The sequence below is a fragment of the Mirounga angustirostris genome, unplaced genomic scaffold (assembly GCF_029215605.1).
Source record: "Mirounga angustirostris isolate CCGP_5_RB_7025 unplaced genomic scaffold, mMirAng1.0.hap1 SCAF_9, whole genome shotgun sequence".
Taxonomy (NCBI): Eukaryota; Metazoa; Chordata; class Mammalia; order Carnivora; family Phocidae; genus Mirounga; species Mirounga angustirostris.
This window is the reverse complement of record NW_026991717.1, coordinates 50823559-50836805: the sequence shown is the minus strand read 5'-3', so window position 1 is coordinate 50836805 and position 13247 is coordinate 50823559. Positions and strand designations below refer to the sequence as shown.

General features: G+C 39.6%; 1 protein-coding gene across 1 annotated transcript in view; it reads left to right on the top strand.

Annotated features, from left to right (window-relative positions):
- The first annotated feature begins 9247 nt into the window (after nucleotides 1-9247).
- The window catches only part of UNC13C (unc-13 homolog C), a 564880-nt gene continuing 560880 nt past the window's right edge, over nucleotides 9248-13247 (top strand). Inside the window, exon 1 of the mRNA XM_064570458.1 lies at nucleotides 9248-9321. The gene's annotated coding sequence lies outside the window, so the exon portion shown is untranslated. The remainder of the gene's footprint in view (nucleotides 9322-13247) is intronic.

Sequence of the window (13247 nt, the reverse complement as noted above, 5' to 3'; positions counted from 1 at the left end):
CAGTGCCATATTAAGTGGGACTATGTAGCAGTAGTCCATTTTCATGGACTTCCCACATATTGAGACCCCCACATGCCGAGACAACTCATCCATACACTAAGCTCAGATTGTTTTCTTCTTCCCTTAGTTGTCCTTATGGGATATCTTCCACATGTGCACATACATACACACGCACACACACCCACCCACATACGTACTCTGAGGAAGAGGCATTGGTGCAATAGTAGTGGATGACAAAGATCTATACTGCACATTCGTGCAGCTTACTTGTGCCCTGTGACACTGTTCATGCCTGATAATGCCAGGTATACCATTTCCATTTTATAGTGAATTGCTATTGGGTCCATCCAATCTTAGGATTTGGTGAGTCCAACAGAACTAAGCTCATGATAAATAGTTCTAGCAGCATGGTCAGTTGATGCCACATATTCAAGTGCTCTGCATGTATTTGGGCCCAGTTGCAGATTGGGAAATATTTTTTTGAATAGTGCATAGGTCTCTACTGCAGATGGCATGAACTTTCTCCAGAATCAGTGAGTCAATATTGTGATTCTCCTATTGAGTTTGACCATAATTCCACGAAGTGATTTTTTTTTTTTTTTTTTTTTAACCACAGATGTCTCTGTCCATAGTGTGTGAACCATGTCAACCTTTGATATTACCAGTATATGGGCTATAGGAATATTCCCAAGTATGGTTTATGTTACTTCCAGAACCCGCAGAGGCTACTACATTTTGAGACAATGACTTATTTTTTATTTTGGAGAGGATATCCGGGTATGCTCTAGACCACTTACTCTGAAAAACTACACTGTTGTGGAATTCTGAATCATCATAGGATTAATTTTCCTCTAGAGCTCATATGTCTTATTAAGTTCTTCTTGTTCACCTTCCTGCCAACTTTTACTCACTGGATCCAATTAACAGGATATCAATGTGGTGGTCAAATGTTCTTCTGACTACTCAGATGGTCTAGGTCCCAGTGGGAGAATTAACATAGTTCCTGGGCAAGATTATATATTCTTGTCTGTCCCACTTGAATGTGATCCACTTCTGAACTATTTTCCTGATAGTATAGAAAAGAGTAAATTTGCCAGTTCAATGACCTTATACCATATCTGAGGCTATGTTAATCTGCTCTAGCAAAGATATCACATCTGTGAACCAACTGCAATTGGGGTGACTACTTTGTTGAGTTTATGGTAGTTCACTTTCATCTTCTAGGATCTATTTGGCTTTTGTAGGGGCAAATCTGGTAAACTAAAGGAGATGAATTAATATGAATATGATGGAGACCATGACCCTGCATCACTTAAATCTTTATGTGTAGTACTGATCTCTTCATTCCCTAGAGTGTGATAATGTTTTTTATTTACTTTCTTAGTCTTCTCCATTATATCTCTTATCCCACAGGCCAAGGAACCAATGTGGAGGTTCTGCCAACTACCACATATATTCATTCCAATTACACATTTAAAGACTGAAAAAATTATCGGTGGGTGAGTCCACAGACTCAGTGGATCATTGAGAGTCATATCTGAGCTAAGACTACATTTAATATCTGTTCTTATATGCCCCTACTCTAAAAGAAAGTTATAATGGTGTTCAGGTCACTTAGTATCAGTGTCAACTCAGACTTATGTCTCACAGTCCTCAGAATATTTGGATAATCTCTTCCCTAGAATATGATTATACAAGTAGGTACCTTGGTGAAGGTCTGTGGGAATTATTATCATATTCATTTGTTATGGTGTACTGAGGTCCAAACCTCATTGAGACCTAGCCTCTCCTTCAGTCAATAGGTTCTGGATTTGAGTATTGGTTCAGGTCCAGAAACTGTGTAGGAGATTTATCTTTTTATTGGCAAGGCTGTCCTCAATCTCCTGATCATCTAGCCATGGTTTCTTTGGCTTTTCTAAATTAAACAGAATATCACAGGCGGTTGGTTTTGTGGTACTAAGCGGAGAGCCGTGATTCTGCAGGCAGATATTGGAGGATAAAGGGCAGCAGGAGGGTGGTTGGCCGTGGGGATCCTACACCACTGGTGAGTGATAGCCTCGCGAGCTGCGGACGGGCACAGACTCGCAGACCGGTAGCGTCGGGAAAGGACTTTAGGGCAGCCCCCCGGGGTGGAGGACCAGACTGGCAGGGTCACGCGCACGTGAACTGCAGCCTCCGAGACGGAAACCCAGTGCACCGGGGTCCCGCCAGTGAACTGCAACCTCCAAGGTGGAAACCCCGGGCGGCGGAGTCGCGCACATGTGAACTGCAGTCCCCGGGACAGGACCCCAAGTGACGGAGTCGCGCGTGCACTGGGAGGGGCTGGTGATTTTAGAAGCACAAAGGGCAGAGACATGTCCTGACCTGGAGGCAGGACTGGGAGCGCTGCGGAGGGTGCACAACCCAGGACGCTGCAATTTATAGCAGCACGGACAGAAACGGAGACGGTGTGGCCTGGAGAGCTCACTGAAGAACAGACTGAGGTCTCTCTGCTCTGAGGCAGAGGGTTGGAAACGGTCTCTTCTGCTCGGACTTGCGGAAGAGACGCGGAAAGCCACCAGGGAAAGGCGCCAGAGAACAAAAGCCCCAAAGACTGATTCCCACTGAGCCCATCCCCCGCCACAGGGGTGCAGGGCAACTCCGCCCAAACAGGGTTGCCTGAGTAACAGCACAGCAGGCCCCTCCCGCAGAAGACAGGCTGGGAAAACAAGAGGCCAGCAACCTTAAGGTCCCAAGAAAACAGGTGCATCTTGCTTGGGTTCTGGTCAATAATTTGGACTCTATACATTCCCTCAAACACCCATCAACAGAATGACTAGGAGGAGGAGCCCCCAAAACAGAAAAGACTCAGAGATTATGACTTATGCTGCAGATTTACAAATGGATGCAGATATAACCAAGATGTCGGAGATGGAATTCAGGCTAGCAATTGTGAAGACAATGGCTAGAATGGAGAAATCAATTAATGGCAACATAGAGTCTCTAAGGGCAGAAATAAAAGGGGAATTGGCAGAACTTAAAAATGCTATCAATGAGATCCAATCCAATCTAGATAATCTAACAGCTAGGGTAACTGAGACAGAAGAGAGAATAAGCGATCTGGAAGACAGTATAATAGATAAAAAGGGAAAAGAGGAGGCCAGGGAAAAACAACTCAGAATCCATGAAAATAGAATCAGAGAAATAAGTGACACCATGAGGTGTTCCAATGTCAGAATAATTGGAATCCCAGAGGGAGTGGAGAGAGAGAGAGGGCTAGAAGATGTATTTGAGCAAATCATAGCTGAGAACTTCCCTAATCTGGGGAATGAAACAAACATTCGAGTCCTAGAGGCAGAGAGGACCCCTGCTAAGATCAAGGAAAACAGGCCAACACCCCGGGATGTAATAGTAAAACTTGCAAATCTTAGAACCAAGGAAACCATCTTAAGGGCAGCTAGGGGGAAGAGATTCCTTACGTACAGAGGGAGGAACATCAGAATAACGTCAGACCTATCCACAGAGACCTGGCAAGCCAGAAAGGCCTGGCAAGACATATTCAGGGTACTAAATGAGAAGAACATGCAGCCAAGAATACTTTATCCGGCAAGGCTTTCATTTAGAATGGATGGAGAGATGCAGAGCTTCCACAACCGGCAGAAGTTGAGAATATGTGACCACTAAGCCAGCCCTGCAAGAAATATTAAGGGGGGTTCTATAAAAGGAGAAAGACCCCAAGAGTGATCTACAACAGAAATTTACAGGGACAATCTATAAAAACAACGTCTTCACAGGCAACATGATGACAATTAATTCATATCTTTCAATAATCACTCTCAATGTGAATGGCCTAAATGTTCCCATAAAATGGCACAGGGTTGCAGATTGGATAAAAAGACAGGACCCATCCATATGCTGTCTACAAGAGACTCATTTTGAACCTAAAGATATATCCAGACTGAAAGTGAAGGGATGGAGATCTATCTTCCATGCCAGCGGACCTCAAAAGAAAGCTGGGGTAGCAATTCTTATATCAGACAAATTAGATTTTAAACTGAAGTCTGTAATAAGAGACACAGAAGGACACTATATCATTCTTAAAGGATCTATCCAACAAGAAGATCTAACAATTGTAAATATCTATGCCCCCAACATGGGAGCAGCCATCCACATAAGCCAACTGTTAACCAAAATAAAGAGTCATACTGATAACAATACGTTAATTGTAGGAGACCTCAATACTCCACTCTCAGCAATGGACAGATCATCTAAGCAGAAAATCAACAAGGAAACAAGAGCTTTGAATGATACATTGGACCAGATGGACCTCATAGATATTTACAGAACATTCCACCCTAAAACAACAGAATACTCATTCTTCTTGAGCGCACATGGAACTTTCTCCAGAATAGACCATATACTGGGTCACAAATCAGGTCTCAACCAATACCAAAAGATTGAGATTATTCCCTGCATATTCTCAGACCACAATGCTCTAAAACTGGAACTCAATCACAAGAAAAAATTTGGCAGAAATTCAAACACTTGGAAGCTAAAGACCACTCTGCTCAAGAATGTTTGGGTCAACCAAGAAATCAAAGAAGAACTTAAACAATTCATGGAAATCAATGAGAACGAAAACACATTGGTCTAAAACCTATGGGATACTGCAAAGGCGGTCCTAAGGGGGAAATACATAGCCATCCAAGCCTCACTCAAAAAAATAGAAAAATCCCGAATTCACCAACTAACTCTACACCTTAAAGAACTAGAGAAAAAGCAACAAACGACGCCTAAGCCACACATTAGAAGAGAAATAATTAAAATTAGAGCAGAAATCAATGAATTAGAAACCAGAAACACAGTAGATCAGATCAATGAAACTAGAAGTTGGTTCTTTGAAAGAATTAATAAGATTGATAAACCACTGGCCAGACTTATCCAAAAGAAGAGAGAAAGGACTCAAATTAATAAAATTATGAATGAAAGGGGAGAGATCATGACCAACACCAAGGAAATAGAAACAATTATTAGAAATTATTATCAACAACTATATGCCAATAAACTGAGCAATCTGGATGAAATGGAGGCCTTCCTGGAAACCTATAAGCTGCCAAGACTGAAACAGGAAGAAATTGACAACATGAATAGTCCAATAACCAGTAACAAGATTGAAGGAGTGATCAAAAACCTCCCAAAAAACAAGAGTCCAGGGCCTGATGGATTCCCTGGGAATTCTACCAAACATTCAAAGAAGAAATAATACCTATTCTACTGAAGCTGTTTCAAAAAATAGAAACAGAAGGAAAACTTCCAAACTCATTCTATGAGGCCAGCATTACCTTAATCCCCAAACCAGGCAAAGACCCCATCAAAAAGAAGAATTTCAGACCGATATCCCTGATGAATATGGATTCCAAAATCCTCAACAAAATCCTAGCTAATAGGATCCAACAATACATTCAAAGGATCATCCACCACGACCAAGTGGGATTTATCCCCGGGATGCAAGGGTGGTTCAACATTCGCAAATCAATCAATGTGATAGAACACATTAATAAGAGGAGGGAGAAGAACCATATGGTCCTCTCAATTGATGCAGAAAAAGCATTTGACAAAATACAACATGCTTTCCTGATTAAAACTCTCCAGAGTATAGTGATAGAGGGAACATTCCTCAAGCTCATAAAATCCATCTATGAAAAACCCACAGCGAATATCATCCTCAATGGGGAAAAGCTGAGAGCCTTTCCATTAAGATCAGGAACACGTCAAGGGTGCCCACTCTCACCTCTGTTGTTCAACATAGTACTAGAATTCCTAGCAACAGCAATCAGACAACAAAAAGAAATAAAAGGTATTCAAATTGGCAAAGAAGAAGTCAAACTCTCTCTTTTCGCAGATGACATGATACTTTATGTGGAAAACCCAAAAGACTCCACCCCCAAATTACTAGAACTCATCCAGCAATTCAGTAATGTGGCAGGATACAAAATCAATGCACAGAAATCAGTTGCTTTCTTATACACTAACAACACAACTGTTGAAAGAGAAATTAAAGAAACAATTCCATTTACAATAGCACCAAAAACCATAAGATACCTCGGAATAAACCTAACCAAAGACATAAAGGATCTATACTCTAGGAACTACAAAACACTCATGAAAGAAATTGAAGAAGACACAAAAAGATGGAAAAATATTCCATGCTCATGGATCGGAAGAATAAACATTGTTAAAATGTCTATGCTACCCAGAGCAATCTATACCTTCAATGCCATTCCGATCAAAATTCCAATGACATTTTTCAAAGTGCTGGAACAAACAATCCTAAAATTTGTATGGAATCAGAAAAGACCCCGAATTGACAAATGTAGAAAAAGAAAAACAAAGCTGGGGACATCATGTTGCCCGATTTCAAGCTATATTACAAAGTAGTGATCACCAAGACAGCATGGTCCTGGCACAAAAACAGACATACAGACCAATGGAACAGAATAGAGAACTCAGATATGGACCCTCAACTCTATGGTCAAATAATCTTTGACAAAGCAGGAAAAAACATGCAATGGAAAAAAGACAGTCTCTTCAATAAATGGTGCTGGGAAAATTGGACAGCCACATGCAGAAGAATGAAACTCGACCATTCTCTAACACCATTCCCAAAGATAAACTCAAAGTGGATGAAAGACCTCAATGTGAGACAGGAATCCATCCAAATCCTAGAGGAGAACATAGGCAGTAACCTCTCTGACATCGCCCACAGCAACTTCTTTCCAGATACATCTCCAAAAGCTAGTGAAACAAAAGCAAAAATGAACTTTTGGGACTTCATCAAGATAAAAAGGTTCTGCACAGCAAAGGAAACAGTCAACAAAACAAAAAGGCAACCCACGGAATGGGAGAAGATATTTGCAAATGACACTACAGATAAAGGGCTGGTATCCAAAATCTATAAAGAACTTCTCAAACTCAACACCCAAAAAACAAATAATCAAGTCAAAAAGTGGGCAGAAGAGATGAACAGACACTTTTCTGAAGAAGACATACAAATGGCTAACAGACACATGAAAAAATGTTCATCATCATTAGCCATCAGGGAAATCCAAATCAAAACCACATTGAGATACCACCTTACACCAGTTAGAATGGCAAAAATGGACAGGGAGAGAAACAAAAAATGTTGGAGAGGTTGTGGAGAAAGGGGAATCCTCTTACACTGTTGGTGGGAATGCAAGTTGGTACAGCCACTTTGGAAAACAGTGTGGAGGTTCCTCAAAAATTTAAAAATAGAGCTACCCTATGACCCAGCAATTGCACTACTGGGTATTTATCCCAAAGACACAGATGTAGTGAAAAGAAGGGCCATATGCACCCCAATGTTCATAGCAGCAATGTCCACAATAGCCAAACTGTGGAAAGAGCCGAGATGCCCTTCAACAGATGAATGGATAAAGAAGATGTGGTCCATATATACAATGGAATATTACTCAGCCATCAGAAAAGATGAATACCCAACTTTTACCTCAACATGGATGGGACTGGAGGAGATTATGCTAAGTGAAAGAAGTCAAGCAGAGAAAGTCAATTATCATATGGTTTCACTTATTTGTGGAACATAAGGAATAACATGGAGGACATTAGGAGAAGGAAGGGAAAAATGGGCGGGGGGAATTAGAGGGAGAGATGAACCATGAGAGACTATGGATCTGAGAAACAAACAGGGTTTTAGAGGGGAGGGGGGAGGGGGGATTGGTTAGCTTGGTGATGGGTATTAAGGAGGGCACGTACTGCATGGAGCACTGGGTGTTATACGAAAACAGTGGATTCGTGGATCACTACATCAAAAACTAATGATGTATTGTATGGTGACTAACATAATATAATAAAATTAAAAAAAAAATTTATTTATCTGGTGACATGAACATCCATTGTATTTACACTTAGCCTTAAATTGGTGATTAATCACGTTTAGCCTTTATCTGTCTTCACTGCATCCGGAGGCCCCAACATCTGCTATTCTATTCCATAGTGGTAATTGCCTCCTCTTTGCAGCCTCTCAAATACCTTGAGATATTGCACACACAAGTTCATTTCCTTCTACTGGTATCACACCTCAGTCTACCACTGGTAAATATTTTTAACAATTGCATTGCTTCAGTACACCACAGGCTATCAGTTTTCCATGTAGCATTAGTAATTAGGTTCTCATTGCCAGTCCAACAAAGAAAAATCCAGATAAAATATGTCAGTTTAGAATCACTTCCTCGGTGCTTCCTTGGTACCAACTTTCATTCCCTGGGAATGACTATGGGAATGACCCTGGGAAATAGGCTATGAAAGATATATATACATACATACATACATACATAATCTCCTTTCAGATTTGGTAGAAGGAGAAGCTGAACTGCAATATATTTGTGACAGAGGCTTTAGCTGATCTTACAGGAAGCTCTGATGCTGGCATGGCCCCTGCTTACAGCATATGGGCTAGGTATTTGAACACTCACATCAATTAGTCATTGACTATGGGTTACCCTAGAAGAGAGGCAATAAATCCTTGGCCATGGGCCATTTTCAGAGAGTGACTTAATCACATGCTTTTGGCAATGAACACAATACTCTTGGCAGTTGAAAGAATGAGTGATTCAGTCCTGAAGGGGGTACCTCTGTGGTACACCACAATTCTGCCACACTTATCTTTTCATTAGTTCTGAAAATAGAGTCAGATGGGAGGCCAGAGTGTAAATATTATGATTGAGATTACATTGATTTTAATTTCAAATGTATACAGAGAGTGTACGTTCTCTGGATACCTTTTTTTTTTTTTAATGTCCTTCTTTCGCTGAAGGCATAGAAGTTTACTTGAAAGGTTTTCTCACTGATTATTTTTTAAGTTATTTTTTCATTTATGTTTCTAAAATGTTTTAAAAAAAATAGCACATTGTGGTTCCTGGGTATCAAAGAGAGTCTCTCTAATTTAACATAGCATTCTTCTAGGTCTTTGCTTTCTAGTTGTCATCAAAGCCTAAATGAAGGATAGGGACTGAGTCAGGGGGAACAGACAGGCACAGGTACAATCAGAGCTTGAATCTTAAGGTGGTTTTCTGGGAGGGTGGAAGGGCTTACCTTCCTTTGTGACAGGGGGCTTTGGAAAACCTGAATTTGAATAGATAGACATTGTATATTTTAACTCCTGTTGTTATCAGAGATGTATTTTTGTATTGACTTTTTAATTTCTTTCTATTTTCTTATTTCGATCTACACCAGCATCTAGACTTGCCATAGATCAAGTTACCAACTGCTTTCATTGTGATTATTTATTCTCAGATGCTGTTTGAGGTAAGACCTGGCTGATGCTAAGCATGTTTTAGTTTTAACCTGAAGAGACTTTACATGTATAATTTAGTAATCCATAATAAAAAAGAGTAAGACATTTTTAAAGAACTGCCTTGATATTTTGAGTTCTTTATTGGTGGCATGTATTATCTATTATTATATGGGACATGCTCTATCTTTGCTGAAAAAGCTAAAACATGTCTTGCTCTTAGGAATTTTGAAATAATTTATTTATGGCTTTTCTTAAAAGCACGTTGTGATACAGGAAAAGGAAATTACAGGTCTGTTTAGTGAGAAACTAATTTTAATTTTACTTACAAGTGCCACACCCATTTTGCTTGCATGCTTTGAAGCATAAGTAATTGACTTTCACCCAAGAGTTAGAATCAAATGAAGTTCCATTGTGTGAAGAGAATTGCACTGCATCTAATACTCCAAAGGGGAAAGAAACAAGGATACTAATTATGAAAGCATCTAAGTTTTGGTCTGTTGCCCTGTTGTACAACATTTATTAAAATTTAAAATTCTCACTTTTACTACAGAACAAGGATGCATCTAGAGTTATGCATAATTGGTGAAGTGAGAACAGCTAGGAAGTCCTATCAATAGCCAAGTGTAAAAGTCTCTGGTGAGGATTAAGTGAATTTATGTTTTTTAATGTGTATAGTATAATGACTGGAATATATTAGGACCTACAAAAAAATGCTTAAGTTTTTGTGAATTTTTGTTTTCTAAAAGAAGCTATTGACCTAAAGTGAACGCTGACAAGGGCCTGACCAGGATGCTGGCTCTGGAATGTGGAAAGGAGGTATAGGGAATGACAGAAATTATAAAGTTAAGGACCATAAAATTTAGGACTGACTAGAAGTTTGGGAAAATAAAAGAGAGGAATTAAAGGTCCTGAAGTTCCAGTCTGTATAACTAGGAGAATGTTTATTTTGTTAATTAGTACTGTATGAGAAATTTAGATAATATAGTTTATGAATAAAGATGATTTGAAAAATATTGAATTTGAGATGTTAATGGTCATTCAGACCAAACTGACCAACACATAACTAGGAATTAATGCAAAAGAGGAAGCTAGAAGCAGATATATTAATTTGGTAGTTATAAGAAAAAGGAATAAAAATCTGAAAAGAGAAAGAGAAGCCAGTGAGGGACCTTGTTAAGGTTTCTTTGTAAAGGAGAACACTTATTGAAACTGATATCTCATCATGCCTTAGACAAAACTCATAATGGCCCCAGACTTAGGCTTAGAGAATAGTCAGAAACAAAGACATTTCCTCCTTTTGTGGCCATATGTTCTCTCATTACTGGATTCTTTTGTTTTTCTGCAAACAAGTCTTCACTGATCATTTTTTACAAAGTTCAAAAGTTGACTGCTCAGGTCACAACTTTATGTCACTTCCTTGTTGAAATGACTGAAAAGATCTGACAAACTCCATGTTCCAATTACTGATTCCCCAGAGAGGCCCTGATTGGCCCAGTTTTTATCATGTGATGACTCTGGTCAAAATAACTGTGTCCAGAGAGAGACTCCAGTAGGCCATGGTGTCATGTAGGTATATAGAATGATTTAAAGAAAGGCCAAGTGGTTAATGGCTTCAGATGCAGAAGATAGTTGTAGAAGATTTACATTTTATACAAACATTATTCATGCCCAATAGAAGAGGAATTTTAGTAGAGTTATGGGGCTAGAATCAGATAGCAAGAAGTTGAAGATGAATGGACTCATGAGGAAGTAGAGACCACAGGTCTACTCTATGCTTTGGAAGACTTTGGTGGAAGGTGCAGTAGCCTGAGGAGGTAAAAGCATTTATTCTGGTCTTTTTAAATTTGAGCCACTTTTGTCTCTATAAAATGGCATCTCATTTTGTTTTTTAATTTCCATTTTTCTGATAATTAATGCTGTAGAACAAATTCCATATGCTTATTGGCCAGATAGAAATCAGTCTGAAATGGTCACTAATTACTAATCCATTGTATTCCTTTTTTTTAATTATGATTTTTTTACCTATATATATTTTTATTAAGTTATGTTAATGACCATACATCATTAGTTTTTGATGTAGTGTTCCATGTTTCATTATTTGCATATAACACCCAGTGCTCCATTCAGTACATGCCCTCTTTAATACCCATCACCAGACTAACCCACCCCCCACCCCCCGGAACCCTCAGTTTGTTTCTCAGAGTCCATCGTCTCTCATGGTTCATCTCCCCCTCCGATTTCCCCCCCTCCATTTTTCCCTTCCTGCTATCTTCTTCTTCTTCTTCTTTTTTTTTTTTTTTAACATATAATGTATTATTTGTTTCAGAGGTATAGGTCTGTGATTCATCAGTCTTACACAATTCACAGTGATCAACATAGCACATACCCTCCCAAATGTTTATCACCCAGCCACCCCATCTCTCCCACCCCCCACCACTCCAGCAACCCTCAGTTTGTTTCCTGAGATTAAGAATTCCTCATATCAGTGAGGTCATATGATACATGTCTTTCTCTGATTGACTTATTTTGCTCAGCATAATACACTCCAGTTCCAGCCACGTCGTTGCAAATGGCAAGATTTCATTCCTTTTGATGGTTGCATAATATTCCAGTGTGTGTGTGTGTCTGCGTGTGTGTGTGTGTGTATGTATACACCACATCTTCTTTATCCATTCATCTGTCGATGGACATCTTGGCTCTTTCCACAGTTTGGCTATTGTGAACATTGCTGCTATAAACATCGGGGTGCATGTACCCCTTCAGATCCCTACATTTGTATCTTTGGAGTAAATACCCAGTAGTGCAATTGCTGGGTCATAGGGTAGCTCTATTTTCAACTTTTTGAGGAACCTCCATACTGTTTTCCAGAGTGGCTGCACCAGCTTGCATTCCTATCAACAGTGTAGGAGGGTTCCCTTTTTCCACATCCTCACCAACATCTGTCATTTCCTGATTTGTTAATTTTAGCCATTCTGACTGGTGTGAGGTGGTATCTCATTGAGATTTTGATTTGGATTTCCCTGATGCTGAGCGATGCTGAGCACTTTTTCATGTGTCTGTTGGCCATTTGGATGTCTTCTTTGGAAAAATGTGTTCATGTCTTCTGCCCATTTCTTGATTGGATCATGTGTTCTTTGGGTGTTGAGTTTAAGAAATTCTTTATAGATTTTTGATAGTAGCCCTTTATCTGATATGTCATTTGCAAATATCTTCTCCCATTCTGTCGGTTGTCTTTTGGTTTTGTTGACTGTTTCTTTTGCTGTGCAAAAGTTTCTTATCTTAATGAAGTCTCAATAGTTCATTTTTGCCCTTGCTTCCCTTCCCTTTGGTGATCTTTCTAGGAAGAAGTTGCTGCAGCTGAGGTCGAAGAGGTTGCTGCCTGTGTTCTCCTTTAGGATTTGGATGGACTCCTGTCTCACATTTAGGTCTTTCAACTTTTGAGTCTATTTTTGTGTGTGGTGTAAGGAAATGGTCCAGTTTCATTCTTCTGCATGTGGCTGTCCAATTTTCCTAACACCATTTGTTGAAAAGACCGTCTTTTTTCCATTGGACATTCTTTCCTGCTTTGTCGAAGATTAGTTGACCATAGAGTTGAGGGTCCATTTCTGGGCTCTCTATTCTGTTCCATTGATCTATGTGTCTGTTTTTGTGCGAATACCATACTGTCTTGATGATGACAGCTTTGTAATAGAGCTTGAAGTCTGGAATTGTGATGCCACCAGATTTGCTCTTCTTTTTCAACCTTCCTCTGGCTATTCAGGATCTTTTCTGGTTCCATACAAATTTCAGGATTATTTGTTCCATTTCTTTGAAAAAAGTGGATGGTATTTTGATAGGGATTGCATTGAATGTGTATATTGCTCTAGGTAGCATTGACATCCTCACAATATTTGTTCTTCCAATCCATGAGCATGGAACGTTTTTCTATTTCGTTGTG